General features: G+C 28.0%; 1 protein-coding gene across 1 annotated transcript in view; it reads left to right on the top strand.

Annotated features, from left to right (window-relative positions):
- The window catches only part of Ten-a (Teneurin-a transmembrane protein), a 610,089-nt gene that overhangs the window by 105,992 nt on the left and 485,392 nt on the right, over positions 1–18,705 (top strand). The window lies entirely within an intron of this gene.

Genomic DNA, 18,705 nt, shown 5'->3' with positions numbered 1-18,705 from the left:
TTCAATGTTTGTATATAATCATAAAAGATTTGTTTGTTTGTTTGTTATTGTTGTGGCTAAGCAAAACACCATAAAAATGAAACCGGAAAAATTGTTTTTCCTATAAGGAAGAAAAAAACCAAATGAGAATCACTGAAAGAGATATTAACAACTATACTGAGAGAAAAATGTAGGTAGGTTCATATGACAGAAGAGAAAGTCGTTGAGAAGTCATATGTAGATAAGTACTTAGCTACATTGCTTTTTGGTAGAGTCCATGTAAGTTGGGAAAAAAACTTGTGTCCGCTTTATCAGCCATAATTTAGTCTTCAGCGATATATCTAAGGACAATAGATGTAACATGGTATAATTGGTATCTGTATATGGTCTCTAATTATAATAGATTTTCTTTTCTCAAACAAAAAATAAAACGAAAAAATTTATGACAATTTCTGCGACCATATATCTTCAGAAAAATGTCTTTGAACTCAAAATTAAATAAAATTTCCACAAAGTAACAAGTTTCTGTGATAGCCACCTTTATACTTAAATTTGATTGCACAAATTCTCGGTATTTTTTTTTCAAATAAATTTTTTATACAACTATGTCACCTCTGAACTGTAGATTCAATTATTTTAATTCAATTAATTTAATTTTTTGGGGTGTATCTGAATGGTGTCTATTTGATGACCTTCCCTTGTGACCATTATCGTCATCAGTTCATTACCTATTGTCTGTGTGTGGTGTTCATTGAGTCCCATTTACTAATTATTGCCATGTTTGTTTGGACATTTGCTTTTATTTATTTTTTTTTGTTTATTTGTATGGGTGTGAAATTCTTTACACCATTGGACAAAACAGCCACAATTTCTAAAAAAACAAAAATAAAAACCCAGAGAAAAAAAAACGAAAATAAAAATTTCCCCTGCCAAAAAAATACACACAAGCATAAAAACATTTTTCTAAGGACCGGAGATGGAAGCTGTTAGATTGACTGACTTCCTTTATACCCCTATGGAAAATGATCATGATTGGGGCATAGTGTGTTTTTGGGCTCTATGATTTATTACTCTGTTCTAGATTTTCTCATTTTATTAACGTCGTCTGTTTTTCCCCCCATAAGGGCGTTTGGGAGATGGGTGGAGATGGAAAAGTCAGTGAATGGATATAGGAGATTGTGATCTTTGGCCATAAAAACCACATAGAACACCGAAATAACGTCATGTTCTTAGTTGCATGGTATATGGAATATCCCTGGCACGTCTTAGGTATTTAGAATAGGGAGTGTGCCTGGACAGGCATTTCAACATTTATGGTTTGTGTATTATGTGCTTAGTTTTAAGGGCAAAATTAAGAAAATCTCCTCTTTGGCCTTTTGCCTTTTCACCACCAAAAACAAATTTCGTATGGAAAGATAATGGCAAAGAGAAAAAACTCTAAAATAAGTTCACTACTTTAAATTGTAAATTTTAGTGGGTCATTAAGTTGAGTGGTTTATTTTCTTTTCCATTCCCTCATTCTTGTGCCGCTTGTGAGTCTAGGGCATGGATTAAAAGTTTTTAGTTCTTAATTCTTTGCATTAGGAATTTACTAATCGTGAGGAAGTTGTGATGGCCCATTTTTTTTTAATTTTGGTAGAGGTCTTAACATTAGATTAACATTCAGACATTCAGAAAAAGTGATTTATATAGAGGAGAAATAATTCACTGGGGTTAACAGTTTAAAGTGTTAATACCTTAGTGGTCAAATTAAAAATTCACACAAATGAATTTAAATTGGGTCGCTTCGTTTTTAATTTATGGCACGAGATGAACTTTAGCTTTTTGTATTGTATACACGGTCCTCACCAGAGCCAAAAATAATCTACCGAACAAAAAAAATCTTTATTAATATAGGAAAATTTGTCAAAATTTAATTTCAAAGAAAATTTTGTCAAAACTTTATTTCTATAGAAAATTTTGTCGAAATTTTATTTCTATAGATACTTTTGACAAAATTTTATTTCTGTAGAAACTTGTGTCAACATTTTATTTCTATAGAAATTTGTCTCAAATTTTTTTTTTATATAGAGAGTTTTATCAAAACTTTATTTCTAGAAAAAATGTCGTTAAAATTTTATTTTTATAGAAAATTTTATTTCTATAGAAAGTTTTGTCAAAATTTTATTTCTATAGAATATTTTGTCAAAATTTTATTTCTATGGGAAATTTTGTAAAAATTTTATTTCTGTAGAAAATTTTGTCAAAATTTTGTTTCTATAGAAAATTTTGTCCAAATTTTATTTCCATAAAAAAATTTTTCCAAATTTTATTTCCATAGAAAATTTTTACAAAATTGTACCTTTAGAAAATTTTATTTCTTTGGAAAATTTTGTCAAGATTTGATTTCTATAGAAAATTTTGTCAAAATTTTATTTCTATAGAAAATTTTGTTAAAATTTTATTGCTATAGAAAATTTTTAAAAAAATTTATATTTGGTCAAAATTGTTTTTCTATAGAAAATTGTGTTCAAATTTTATTTCTATAGAAAATGTTGTCAAAATTTTATTTCTATAGAAAATTGTGTTCAAATTTTATTTCTATAGAAAATGTAAAAATTTTATTTCTATAGAAAATTCTGTAAAAATTTTATTTCTATAGGAAATTTTGTCAAAATTTTATTTCTATAGAAATTTTTGTCAAAACTTTATTTCTATAGAAAATTTTGTCAAAATTTTATTTCCATAAAAAAAATTGTCCAAATTTTATTTCTATAGAAAATTTTGTCAAAATTGGAGTTTTAGCAAATTTTATTTCAATAGAAAATTTTGTCAAGATTTTATTTGTATAGAAAATTTTGTCAAAATTTTATTTGTATAGAAAATTTTTCCAAAATTGTATTTCTATAGAAAATTTTGCCAAAATTTTATTTCTATAGAAAATTTTGCTAAAATTTTATTTTTATAGGAAATTTTGTAAAAATTTTATTTTTATAGACATTTTTGTCGAATTTTATTTCTATAGAAAAATTTGTCAAAATTTTATTTCTGTAGAAAATTTTGTTTTTATAGAAAATTTTGTGCAAATTTTATTTCCATAATAGAGAGAGTTTTATCTGGAAAAAAAATTTGGTCAAAATTTTATTTCAAAAAAAAAATTTGGTAAAAATTTTATTTCCAAAAAAAAAATTTGGTCAAAATTTTACTTCTATAGAAAATTTTGTCAACATTTTATTTCTATAGAAAGTTTTGTCAAAATAGTATTTCCATAGAAAATTTTGTCAAAATTTTATTTCTATAGAATATTTTGTCAAAATTTTATTTCTATAGAAAATGTTGTAAAAATTTTATTTCTATAGGAAATTTTGTAAAAATTTTATTTTTATAGAAATTTTTGTTGAAATTTTATTTCTATAGAAAAATTTGTCAAAATTTTATTTCTATAGAAAATTTTGTCAAAATTTGGTTCTATAGAAAAATTTGTCAAAATTTTATTTCTGTAGAAAATTTTGTCAAAATTTTGTTTCTATAGAAAATTTTGTCCAAATTTTATTTCCATAAAAAATTTGTCTAAATTTTATTTCTATAGAAAATTTTGTCAAAATTTTATTTCTATAGAAAATTTTGTCAAAATTTTATTGCTATAGAAAATTTTTACAAAATTTTATTTCTATAGAAAATTTTGTCAAAATTTTATTTCAGTAAAATATTTGGTCAAAATTTTATTTCTATAGAAAATTGTGTTCAAATTTTATTTCTATAGAAAATGTCAAATATTTATTTCTATAGAAAATTGTGTTCAAATTTTATTTCTATAGAAAATTGTGTTCAAATTTTATTTCTATACAAAATGTCAAACATTTATTTCTATAGAAAATTGTGTTCAAATTTTATTTCTATAGAAAATGTCAAAATTTTATTTCTATAGAAAATTTTGTCAAAATTTTATTTCTATAGAAAATTTTGTCAAAATTTTATTTCTATAGAAAATTTTGTCAAAATTTTATTTCTATAGAAAATTTTGTCAAAATTTTATTTCTATAGAAAATTTTGGCAAAATTTTATTTCTATAGAAAATATTGTCAAAATTTTATTTCTATAGAAAATTGTATCAAGATTTTATTTTTATTGAAAATTTTATTTCTATAGAAAGTTTTGTCAATATTTTATATAGAAAACTTTGTCAAAATTTCATTTCTATAGGAAATTTTGTAAAAATTTTATTTTTATAGAACTTTTTGTCGAAATTTTATTTCTATAGAAAAATTTGTCAAAATTTTATTGTAGAAAATTTTGTCAAAATTTTATTTATGTAGAAAATTTTGTCAAAATTTTGTTTCTATAGAAAAATTTATCCAATTTTATTTCTGTAGAAAGTTTTATCAAAATTGTATTTCTTTAGAAAATTTTGTCAAAATTTTATTTCTATAAAAAATTTTGTCAAAATTTTGTTTCTATAGAAAATGTTGTCCAAATTTTATTTCCGTAAAAAAATTATCCAAATTTTATTTCTATAGAAAATGTCAAAAATTTATTTCTATAGAAAATTGTGTTTAAATTTTATTTCTATAGAAAATTGTGTTCAAATTTTATTTCTATACAAAATGTCAAAAATTTATTTCTATAGAAAATTGTGCTCAAATTTTATTTCTATAGAAAATGTCAAAGTTTTATTTCTATAGAAAATGTCAAAATTTTATTTCTATAGAAAATTTTGTCAAAATTTTATTTCTATAGAAAATTTTGTCAAAATTTTATTTCTATAGAAAATTGTATCAAAATTTTATTTTTATTGAAAATTTTATTTCTATAGAAAGTTTTGTCAATATTTTATATAGAAAATTTTGTCAAAATTTTATTTGTATAGAAAATTTTGTCAAAATTTCATTTCTATAGGAAATTTTGTACAAATTTTATTTTTATAGAACTTTTTGTCGAAATTTTATTTCTATAGAAAAATTTCTCAAAATTTTATTTATGTAGAAAATTTTGTCAAAATTTTGTTTCTATAGAAGATTTTATCCAATTTTATTTCTGTAGAAAGTTTTAGCAAAATTTTGTTTCTATAGAAAATTTTGTCCAAATTTTATTTCCATAAAAAATTTATCCACATTTTATTTCTATAGAAAATTTTATCAAAATTTTATTTCTATAGAAAATTGTGTTCAAATTTTATTTCTATAGAAGATTTTGTCAAAATTTTATTTCTATAGAAAATTTTGTCAAAATTTTATTTCTATAGAAAATTTTGTCAAATTTTTATTTCTATAGAAAATTTTGTCAAAATTTCTATAGAAAATTTTGTCAAAAAATTTCTCAAAATTTTATTTATGTAGAAAATTTTGTCAAAATTTTGTTTCTATAGAAGATTTTATCCAATTTTATTTCTGTAGAAAGTTTTAGCAAAATTTTGTTTCTATAGAAAATTTTGTCCAAATTTTATTTCCATAAAAAATTTATCCACATTTTATTTCTATAGAAAATTTTATCAAAATTTTATTTCTATAGAAAATTGTGTTCAAATTTTATTTCTATAGAAGATTTTGTCAAAATTTTATTTCTATAGAAAATTTTGTCAAAATTTTATTTCTATAGAAAATTTTGTCAAATTTTTATTTCTATAGAAAATTTTGTCAAAATTTTATTTCTGCTGAAAATTTTGTCAAAATTATATTTCTATAGAAAATTTTGTCAAAATTTTATTTCTATAATTTTTTTTTATATAGAGACAAACAATTTCTGAATCAAATCCGAAGTAGATTTTATTTCAGGAAAAATTCCCCGATTCTTTGGGCATTGGTTGAGTGTGCTATCTACCTTTACAATCTCTAGGTCTCTAGGTCCAATTTTAATGTCTATTTTTTCCCCGTGTATACACAAATATTTCAAAATTTCACAACATGCTATAGACATTATTCAATTCATATCAAACTATATGCATATTTCACTTATTTATTTCGATTCAACATTGTTATCTAATTTCATGCATCAATGAGCATTGATTTTATAAACCTGACACCATTTCATTTGCCTTTCCTACAATATAGTATATAAACAAAAGTTTGATAAAAATTCAATTTTTATTTGTTTATATTTCAAATAATCTCAATCAATTTCCAATTAAAAATGTATCACATATTTACTTATGGTTTTATCAACTATGAAAAATGAAAATAAACAAAAAAGTGAAAATTCTCACCACATTCATGTGTCAAAAGCAATTATTTTTCCCAATGAAATTATTTGACAGCTCCCACTCCCCTCCTAGATTTTCGTTTCGAAATATATCAAATTTTGAAACATAATAAATTATACAAACAAAAGTGTAATAAAAAAAACTATAACGAATTTTCCTATAATTATTTCGAAGTCTATTTTTCCCTCTGGCAACAAAAACACGGAAACATCTGCTGGTTAAATTTGGAGCCATTAGGAGAAAAAATTTTAAGAGATTCCTTATTAGAATAGAATATCTATGAGTGCTGTTCTCCTAGAATGGTTCACTGGTTCATACATAAACCTCGCAAGGAGAATTGTTTGTCATAATATGTACTCCAGATATTTGAGCTAAATAAATTTGTATGTGACACTGTCATTATTCTTCTCCAACTACTCTCTCACTAACTCATCCTTATTGGTATGGCCCGTCAATTCCTATTTATTCTTAAGGGGGGAAAATAAATTTTATTTTTACTACAAATTTTTATGTCTTTGTTAATAGAGATTGTTTTTAATGTACTGCATCATCTGCTTTTCTCTTCTATATGGCATACTGCAATGAGCAACTGGCTTGGTTTACTCATGTGTGTATGTGTGAGATGTGCATTTAGCAACAGCATGGTTATGCCATTTGTATTCCTCTTTACCCGCCAATGCTGATAAATCTGAGAAAAACTTTGTCATTGTCACTTTTATGAAGTGCTAAGTGCTCCATAGGAATAATAAATACTCCATATCCATAGAATGATGCCGTTAATGAATCTGCAATCATGATGGGAGACTGCATACAAATCGAGTGTCTTCAACTCTCTCTCTCTTTCTTTCCTACAAGCCTACGCATACACACTCTGGCTCATTTTAACATATATGCTAGAAACTTTGCTCATTGGGGATATTTCCATTTAATTCGTATTGAATATTGAAACCAGAGATTGGGGAAAAATTCAAAGTTATGAACACTTGAAAGAAAAAATCTCAAGCTCAAGGCGGGTAGGTAGTTGTTATTGTTTTTAAATGAAATAGTTTTCCATACGTTTAATTAATTCTCCAGAGGATTCAATTATAACAAAATGATTTTTTTCAACTACAAAACAATTATGAAATTGTCATCTTCAGCAACCATTTCCATCTAAAACTATATAAAACCATATCTTCCTTCGCTATGGAAGACAATTCAAAATGTCATCAAGAATGTGAATGTGTTGAAATAACCATAAAATCAATTTTTTCATAGATAATAATTCAATGTTTTATTCCATAAAAATTCTTTGTTTATTTTTTTCCCCAAAAAAGAATCTTCTTAAACATCAAATAAGCAATTTTCTACTAAAGTCATAAAACATAGCCTGTTCAGAATTCACTTGAACCATAAAATATATAATCTGTCATTTTTATCTCCAACAATTTCATAGAAAATAAAACTTAAGATCTTTTCTATAGGGGTAGGGCAAATGTCACAAGCAATAAAACATTATCGATTTTCATGTCTACTAAATCGATGATTTGTAAACAAACCAAAGAGGATAAATTTTATTGCAAAGAAGAAAAAAAACTGAAAACTAACTTGATTAAAAAAAATAATCCTATTTTTAATTGAAAAGTAAAATATAAAATGTACTCGTAATTGAGAATACTATCATCTCCATATTCATATGAAAATGGCTTTTATAGGCCCATTGTATGATTGCTTTTTTTCAGTGATATTTTCAATGGTATTTTCTGATATATTTTTTGCAATAATCTAATGAGATCAATTGCGCTCATCTTCTTGTAATTCCAATGAGTATATCAAATTGTAACAACAAAAACAGCATTTGACGTCCTATTTGTACTTCATAGGACTGTTGGTCTATCCTTTTAAAATCCTTGTCTCCTTAAGAAGCATAGTTGCATCGCCTGCCTGGAATGAGAAAAAGTTCTTCTTTTGTTTTGAAGTTAGGTTAGGTTAGGTGACAGCCCGATGTATTAGGCTCACTTCGACTATTCAGTCCATTGTGTTACCACAATGGTGAACTTCTCTCTTATCACTGAGTGCTGCCCGATTCCATGTTAAGCTCAATGACAATGTACCTCTTTTCTTATAGCCGAGTCCGAACGGCGTTCCACATTGCAATGAAACCACTTACAGAAGCTTTGAAACACTCATAAATGTCATCAGCATTACTGAGGTGGGATAATCCGCCGCTGAAAAACTTCTTGGTGTTCGGTCGAAGCAGGAATCGAACCCACGAACTTGTGTATGTAAGGCTGGCATGCTAACCATTGCACCACGGTGGCTGTTTTGAAGTTTGTCGCCGTAAATCGTACAGTCATGTTCTCGTTGGAACCCTTTGTAATTTTCTTAATAGACTCTCTTACTTCTTCTTCTGTCATGAGTGCATACAGGTCTTGAAACTCTATTGTGGCATTAGTCTGGATGGTCTGTACAATGGCCCTATCATTCAGTGTGCGCGTGATTATCTCGTTTTTTTATCTCCACCTTTCACATCACTAAGGTAATGGAGCCAACATTAGTCTTCCGAAGGGCTTGAACTGCCACCTCTGCTTCCTTTGGATTCACATTATCCGTCAAACTTCTCAAAACTTCTGCATCGCCGTGTCCGTCACTTGATCCCTTTGGCCGTGGTTTGTCTTCGGGTTCTCCGCTTTCGGGCCCGAAAACTTTATGTTCGAAGCTTTATTTACCCCCATAGGTAAAAACACTTTATTCCATCTCTTTTTAATGTTCTTCCTTGGATTTGTCTCTGTAGAACTAGGTGCACTTCGTTTGTTCTTAGGGGTTTGAGGTGTTGGAGTATCTGCCTGATGTATTCATCTCGATATAGCGGCTTCCCTCCCTTTCTCCACCATCTTCCAGGTTTTCCGTTAGTTATCGATAACACGAAGTAGTTCGTCTATGTCGGAGACTCCGTTTGAATATCCCTACTAATGTTCTATTGTCTACTTATTACAGTCTTCATCTTGCAGAGTGTTAACTGACACTAAGCTGGGGCGTCCTCTTCTGATTTTCTCATTTTCAAAATGAACACGTGTTTTGGCGAGCTTTAATTTGAAAAAGTTTCATCCGTTTGGGGATAGTTTCCGTTTTCCTTTGGATTGTTGGAAGTTTCGCTTTCTTTTCTACTATAAATCCCTCGTGGTGTATCTTTGCCAGCCTCCCTTTCATTAGCAGGTGCAGTGCTATTAGGACGGGTCGTATTATCCTAAAGCTACTTCTAAAGATTGATGCTAACTCCCTATCTCCTACTCTCTCATTAGTTGAATTGTTAGAGTATTGACTAGTCGGAGTTTTCGTTCGGTATGGGTCCGAAACTTGGAGCCGCTATCTGTGTCCGATAATGCAGTCCCCATGCTAGCGGTGAGGTCTTCGCAAGGGTTGACACAAGACCTTATGGGTATTTCTATTCAGAGCCAGGTTGGCCACCAATCTGGATGTCGTATCAACAGAAACTACATTGCCAACATAATGGATACATAACACAGAGCGTTCTCTAAGCCCTGCTAAGGGTTTACCGGGGGAACGGGAGCAGTTGTGAAAGTCATTTCCTTAAAATATTACTCCCAGGTACTCAGGTGAAAGAATATCACAACTGTCGGCTCGTTGTTTCTATTCTGATCCATAGTTTAAATCATAGTCCATATTCGTTGTTGCGTACTCAGCCATAGTCCATATTCGTAATACCATGTCAATATGAGTCGTTAAGGAGTCCAATCACTCCATCACTCCCTTTACTGCCTCTATCTATAGGGTACCCTTGTGAGAGGATGCCTACTTAGCTGGCGGCATCCGATCGGCATGTCACAAAGATGTCCTCGGATATAATTGAATTGTTATAGCACGCCCTCATATTTTTCACATCTGAACTTAGAGGTCGTCCAGTGATTCAGCAGCCGCTGTCTCCGATGGCAGCCAGAACTGCGCCTTAAATCATAGTTCTTTCTCATTTGCTACGTTAAATTTTTGGAAACTTGTTCTCTATCAACATATTATTTTTTGGCTAATTCTGAATTAATCAGTGATTGATATATTGTCTTTTATATAAATACATGGTTTCCTTAAATCATATAATATTTCAAAGATAATTAATATCATCTCATTTGATGTTCCCACACCTTGATTCAAGGTTATACAATCATTCAAGATAAATTATTGGCTTTAACATTTCAGACCAAGTATTCGCCCTGTTTCACCACCCATATATCAAAATATTTAACATAATTATATTGACTTTTGATTAAAACTGTTCATTAGCTTAGAGTTAAATAAAATTTAACACAAAACATGCAAAACATTATTAATAATACCATAGATCAAAAGAATACAAGAAAATTTAATAAAATCAAAGAAGATTTAATATCACATAGACTTCATCAATGTGAATGTGTCATGCTATAGATAAAGGTTTTCAGTTAATTAATATTGCAGCTACACATATGTGTGGGGAATTCAATTAGCAACACTTTTAGGAAAATAAAGAAAAAAATCCTAGCTTGTTGTGGAGAAAAAAAAAATCCATTAATTGCAATTTCACGCAAATAATTGAAAAATGGAAAGAAGTAAGCATTTTTTCCAAAGGTAATATTTAGCAAGTCATGATATCGCGCCTCCCTCATAAGCTCTATACTTCACATGTATAGTGCCATAGAAAAAAATGTGAATCCATCTATCCATATGAAAACCTTCCCTTTCAGATACATACATCCATTAATCGAACTTTGGAAAAAAACGAGCATTGAAACGACAGGTCGATGTAACAACCCATCAAGGTGTGTGGCAAGCAAAATCATATCAAATTGAAAAATGAAATCAAACGTTTGATGAAAACCCCATTTTATGTCTAGTCATGACTAGCCATAGTTGATTGTGCCACACAAAAATGTTGTAGATTTTTCTTGATGTATGTTATGGATGGCAGTGCTGCTGATGATGATGATGCTTGCTTGGTTGCTATATTTGTAAGAGATTTTGAATGAAACCCAAAGCAACTTCAGGGCTATCGATGATGGAAGCATTACTGCGTTTATATTTCAAAACTTTCGTGTATAGCAAAATCAGTAAATGGATTAGTTTTTTGGCCCCAAGTTCGGGCGGATAGCATCATCATTATGGAATCATTAAAAAAGTTTACCAAAGTGATGAGAATACTGCAGTTTCATATTTTTCTTAATCACTTCATAACTTAAACTTCAACTCATATTTTTTTATATTTGTAATGGTAAATTTATTGAACCAAATATGTACCATGTTTGTTGATCATGTTTCTCTAGTTTTCCTCTGGAAATATTATCGCATCAGTATAAAACTTTGTGTGTGTTTCTTGGAGAAAGACTGTAAGAACTTCACTTCATTGAGGGATATTTGAATCAACCGAAACAAATGGTAGTCCCATGAGGCAAGGTCAAGGCTATAAGGTGGTGCATAACTCAAAAATTCCCAGTCTTTGCTGAATTGGAATGACGATCTAGTTTAATCTTTTCCATAATGTCATCGTCTTTTTAAACTACTGGTCTACTAGAGAGAAGAGCATTTTCGCACCCAACCTATCCAGGACAGAACCGTGCAACTCATTGTTGTAGTACACTACTTGATACAGAATCGTATTTGTTAACTTTACAAATGGCATTGGTGGCTTGAAAATATCACTCTACATTCACTGATCTTTATAACTTTTTTTCAAACTTCTTCGAATTTACAATTCCAAAATTTTCGTGTCCTACAATCCACTTTCACCGGAATTGTCGTGAAATCAATTCACCAGCGAAAGTCTTGGTGAAAGTTGAATTATGTCCAAGATGAGTATATTTCCGGTTAAAAAAGTACTCGCGTAAAAAATTTGAAATGTTTTATATTTTATTAAAACTGCGTCATTTTTAATTAAACAAATAATAAATTAAAATAAGTCTATTGATTCCACTTATTTTGATTTCCGCCTTAGTGAATTTTTGGGTGCTTTGTGCAACCCAGTTGGTTACAGAAAAGTTCAAAAAAGAACGTGGAATTAAGAACACCAAATGTTCATCTTCGTGGATTTGACGTGAATAGTGGAAGTGGAATTGAAGTGGATATCCGAACATGGGTGACAATGTAAGCATTGGAGATATACGACTTCAACAACATCTATTGACAAAATCCCAAAAGACTTTCTACAACCCTTTATAGTTATACTCACTATTAGTCTATCAAATTCACTGTCTCCTTCCTAAACTAATTCACCTGGAAAATGTAAAGGTGAATTAGTTTGAAGTCTACAAACCTTGAGTATAAAATTAGTTCCAAACGAATAGTGCAATACCGAATATCCTATATAATTACTCTCACTGTCAGTCTAATTATTGATTTCACTAAACTCCTTCCTAATGTTAAACAACAACGCTCTTTTATTCCCACATATTTGTTAAAAATTACCCAAACTCATTCATCTTGAAATTTGAAATTCCTCATATTCTGCAAACCCTGAGAATAAAATGAACCCCAAAAGAGTAGTGCATTATGTTCGATTAATCTAACACAAGAATTTAATTCCGATTCAAATTAACATTATGATGCAGCATAAAATTCCTCTCCTAAGTATGCTTGAATGAGTTTCCATATCAATCCACATAGAGAATACGGATAACACTTGTTACTGTGAAATACCACCACCGACTCCCACATGCATGGCTGATTGGGGAGGGGGGTAATGTAAGCACACATCTCCATCATATGTGCGGAGAGGCAAACCACCTTTAACACCAGCACTATTCTTGCAATTGTATGAAGGCTTAAAGGGATTGATTTTCTCCCCATTTACTCTATCTACTCTTCTCTTTTTTTTTTTGATATTGATTCTTCATTTGACATTAAGAACTACCAAGGATTCTCTGAATAAATCCACAAATGTAATAATTGTAATTGCAAAAGGTTAACGGGAAGTCTACTCTGAGTAGTAGAGCGCATTCACATGTATTAGCAAATTCTCAATGGATATGATGACTGAATGTTGGCTTATGAGTATTGTTAAGCAATACACCAGGCAATTGATTGTGCAATCCCCTCTCCGTCAGCAATAAGAAAAAGGTTTAAAAGGCTTTGGCCTTAGAACAATAAAAACAACAACAGCATGGAAATACACAAATTCATTCACTCTCTCGCTCCCTTCCTCCCTCCTTCGCCCTTTATCTCTCAATGGATTATAAAAGCCTTTGGGGAATTTGTAGGAATAGGGAGTTTGTATGCTTCTTCTTATTTCTCGACTATGGAAGTCATTTGAGATAATTCTGGAAATCTAGGCATGAAGGAGTCGTGCTCTGTTTATTTTAAGGTTACCTGGCAATCACTGCAATTTTAGTATACCTTAGAGAGGTTAGGGATTGATATTAAGTGGTCGTTTGCCTCGTAAGGCAAAACTGTAGCCATGAAGAACATAGTGTTGTTTATTAACAGTGCAGGATTGTGATCGGTTAATTTGAGAATGCACTAACACTGAGAGAACATCGGTCATTGCATTTGGAGACCAGGAGTTAATGAAATTGTAGAGTATGATGCTCTTTCACATTCTACTAGAGGTGAGAAATATTTTTATAGAAATCAGTATAATTTGAATAGGACAAACAATTTTTCAAAATTGTATGGAAATAACAAAAAAAAAATGTTTTTTAAAGGGTGATTTTTAGCAGCTATAGGAAAAATAAAAAAAACATACAATTCTGACAAATGTATGTATAAAATTACCTGATAAGAAAATGTAATTTTCTTTTTAATAAACTGCTACGATTGAGAAATATGTACAGAATAATTATTTTCTTTTCAGTTGTCACAATCATTATTTTTCACATATTCGACGACTACTCAATTAAAACCAAGTAGTATGTGGGAGGTACCCCAGAGTATTCCTTTATTTGTGGCGATTTGAAGATTATTTTATACAAATGTTCACCGCCACTGCTTTTCCAATGGTCCATCCGCTTAGCCCAATTTTAGTATAATCTTTGCAATATTTCGATCGGTATCTCACGAATAAATACTTCAATATCTTCGAATGTGTGAATAGAAGCAAAAATATCTATACAGAAAAATCGCTCAAGCAATGTTGGCAATTGACCGGTCCGAATACCTCTATGAATGTGTGCCCCATGACAATTACCCACCAAAATCTGTATTAAGTAGGACCTCAAAATATATATGTTATTTGGGGAGTTATTGAGGCCTGTTCGAATTATAAAAATGGACCCCAATATTTCAAATGAAAACTAAAACCCAATTTCCTTTTTCAGATAGGGTTCACGATTGTCACAGTAGGTAGAATTGCACCAAAAATGGTAAATTTTTTACTGTTTGGTAAATTGGTAGAATTCTTGATTTTTTTGGTAGATTTTGCAAAATATTCTTCTTCAAAAATTTTCTATAGAAACAAAATTTTGAAATAAATTTTTTACAAAATTTTCTACAGAACTAAAATTTTCACAAAAATTTCTACAGAAAATAAATTTTGACAAACTTTTCTATAGAAATAAAATTTTAACAAAATTTTCTATAGAAATAAAATTTTGACAAAATTTTCTATAGAAATAAAATTTTGACAAAATTTTTTATAGAAATAAAATTTTGACAATATTTTCTAAACGAATAAAATTTCGACAACATTTTCTATAGGAATATAATTTTTACAGAATTGTCTACAGAAATAAAATTTTGACTAAATTTTCTATTTTTTGGTAAATTGGTTTTTAACTGTTTGGTAAATTGGTAGAATTCTTGATTTTTTTGGTAGATTTTCAATTCAATTTCAATTTTTGAATTCGTCTTTATTAGTCTTCATTTCTCATTATAATTACAATGTTTGGATGAGATTTTATCTTTTAGATATTGCTACAAATAAGATTATTCATCAGAGATATTAACAATATGTTTCAATCTATATTTATCTATATATTTTTAAAGGGAAAATTAGGATAAAACCTTTATATACATTATCATAATCAGTTCAAATATTTTGGAATATGTATGACTATACAGGGATATTGCGGGAATAGCCACGATAAACATACGACTTCCAATTTGATAATTCTAATGATTGAAGTATTAATAAAAGTCTTATTCGCAGCAAGACCTTATCAGCGGATAAGGAGAATATTTTGCTTTGTTCATGTAATTAGAATTAAGCATGGCAAGAAATTCTTCCAATTTCATGTATCCTGTTTCGTTGTGGAGTATAGATGTAGAGTATCTCCAATGCTTATTATTTATCATCTTTAGGCATTTGTTTTGAAGAACTTGCAACTTTTTCAAGTGCGATTTTGCTGCTATGCACCAAATTGGACACGCGTATGTAATAGAAGGTCTAATTACACTTTTGAATAGCAGATTTTTATTTTCGTGATTGAGATACGAGTTTCTGTGAAGTAGTGACCATAAAGCAGTGATAGTTTTGAGCACCTTTTGGCGGATATCATCAATGTGTTTGCCAAATGTGAGTTTTTTATCAAGTGTGACGCCTAGATATTTTACACTACCAGATATAGTAATTCTCTCATTACCAAAGTTTAGACAACGTCTGGGCAGACGTTTGGGAGATTTATTAAAAGGGAATATAATTGCCTGGGTTTTGGCTGGATTGATTTTTATTTTCCATTTAGTAAGGTATTTGCTGCAAGCTGTTAATCCTTTTTCCATCTTTTTTAGTAAGGCTTTCGTAAGCTTGCTGGAGGTGATTAAAGCCGTATCGTCCGCATAGTAAGCCGTTTTAATATAAGATGGTGTTTTAAAATCAGATGTGAAAATGGAAAATAATAATGGAGACAGTACAGATCCTTGGGGAAGTCCAGTGTTAAGTAGTTTTGGTAGATTTTGCAAAATATTCTTCTTCAAAAATTTTCTATAGAAATAAAATTTTGAAATAAATTTTTTACAAAATTTTCTACAGAACTAAAATTTTGATAAAAATTTCTACAGAAAATAAATTTTGACAAAATTTTCTATAGAAATAAAATTTTGACAACATTTTTTATAGAAATAAAATTTTGACAATATTTTCTAAAGAAATAAAATTTTGACAAAATTTTCTATAGAAATAAAATTTTGACAATATTTTCTAAAGAAATAAAATTTTGACAAAATTTTTATAGAAATAAAATTTTGACAAAATTTTCTATACAAATAAAATTTTGACAACATTTTCTATATGAATAAAATTTTGACAGAATTTTCTATAGAAATAAAATTTTGACAAAATTTTCTATATATATTTAATTTTTGACAAAATTTTCAATAGAAATTTCGACAAAATTTTCTAGAGAAATAATTTGACAAAACTTTCTATAGAAATGACATTTTGACAGAATTGTAATAATTTTGACAGAATTGAAATAAAATTTTCTATACATATTAAAATTTCGACAAAATTTTCTATAGAAATAAAATTTTGAAATAAATTTTTTACAAAATTTTCTACAGAACTAAAATTTTGACAAAAATTTCTACAGAAAATAAATTTTGACAAACTTTTCTATAGAAATAAAATTTTGACAAAATTTTTTATAGAAATAAAATTTTGACAATATTTTCTAAAGAAATAAAATTTTGACAAAATGTTCTATAGAAATAAAATTTTGACAAAATTTTCTATAGAAATAAAATTTTGACAACATTTTCTATAGGAATAAAATTTTGACAGAATTGTCTATAGATATAAAATTTTGACAGAATTTTCTATAGAAATAAAATTTTGACAACATTTTCTATATATATTTAATTTTTGACAAAATTTTCTATAGAAATTTCGACAAAATTTTCTAGAGAAATAATTTGACAAAACTTTCTATAGAAATAAAATTTTGACAGAATTGAAATAAAATTTTCTATACATATTAAAATTTTGACAAAATTTTCTATAGAAATATAATTTTGACAAAATTTTCTATAGAATTAAAATTTTGCCAAAATTTTCTATAGAAATAAAATTTTGACAAAAGTTTCTATAGAAATAAAATTGTGACAGAATTGTCTATAGAAATAAAATTTTGACAAAATTTTCTATAGGAATAAAATTTTGACAATAATTTCTATAGAAATAAAATTTTGACAACATTTTCTGTAGAAAAAAAAATTTTGAAACAATTTTCTATTGTAAAAAAATTGATAAAATTATCTATAGAAATACAATTTTGAAAATGTTTACTATAGAAATAAAATTTTGACAATTTTTTCTATAGAAATAAAATTTTGAAAAATTTTCTATAGAAACAAAATTTTGACAACATTTTCTATAGAAATAAAATTTTGACAAAATTTTCTATAGAAATAAAATTTTGAAAAAATTTTCTATAGAAATAACATTTTGACAAAATTTTCGATAGAAATAAAATGTTGACAAAATTTTCTATAGAAATAAAATTTTGACAAATTTTCTATAGAAATAAAATTTTGACAAAATTTTCTATAGAAATCAAATTTTGACAAAATTTTCTGTAGGAATAAAATTTTGACAGAATTGTTTATAGAAATAAAATTTTAACAAAATCGTCTATATATATTAAATTTTTACAAAATTTTCTATAGGAATTTCGACAAAATTTTCTAGAGAAATAATTTTGACAAAATTTTCTATAGAAATAAAATTCTGACAGAATTGTCTATAGAAATAAAATTTTCTATATATATATTTGTTGGGGCAGATCGTATTTTATGTCATTTATATTACTTTAATTTATATATTTATTAATTTATTGTTTTTATTTTATTTATTCTTCACTATTTATTTTATTAGTCGTTTAATTGTTCTTTATTTAAATTTTATTTACATCCCTTTAATGTTTCCCCACCCTAATATTTACTTTCAAATTCATTTCGTTTATTTACTTTACTCTCTTTTAGTTCTATGACCTATATTCGTTTTTCGTTTGTTTTCGATCATTTAATGTTACATTAGTTATTATAGTTTGTTTTGGTTTGATCGATCTCTTCCCACTGCTTATGTTGGTCGTGGGTATAGTTGAAGAAAACAACAACAACAACAAAGCATAAATATCGTTTATGCTTTTGCTTGTTATTTGTTTTTCATAATGCTTGCAAATTTGATACATTGGTTGAATGCATGTATGTATGTACATACATACATATCAATAACTGTCATCTTTTGGTTCTTTTCGTGGTTCAGTGGGAAGAGATGATCAAAGTTAAAGTTAGTTGTCGATTATTGTTTGTCACCAACGCGTTGCTCGAATAAAGGAAAACAATGTTTGAACTTGTTATATTAAAACAAATAGAATATTAACTCTTGTTGTTCGGCATAGTTACATTGAAAATAATTATTGTAATAAAACAAATTATTTAAACTGAATTTTTACTCGGTCGTTGGGTTTTTAAAAAGGCAATGTTTGAACGGGTAAAAATATAAAGAAAATCTAAGTTGTTCTACGGGCGACATATCAACTTTGTGGTTCTGTGCAAACATTTTGGCGACCGTGACAGGACGGTCAGTGTTTAAAGTTGAAAATAATTTGTTGTGGAAAAAGGTTTTCGTACATTTGAAGTGGTGTGGGGTATTTCAT

This window comes from Haematobia irritans, chromosome 3 (assembly GCF_050003625.1).
Source record: "Haematobia irritans isolate KBUSLIRL chromosome 3, ASM5000362v1, whole genome shotgun sequence".
Lineage (NCBI taxonomy): Eukaryota > Metazoa > Arthropoda > Insecta > Diptera > Muscidae > Haematobia > Haematobia irritans.
Note: the sequence above shows the minus strand (reverse complement) of the source record. Positions and strands in the feature narration are given on the sequence as shown.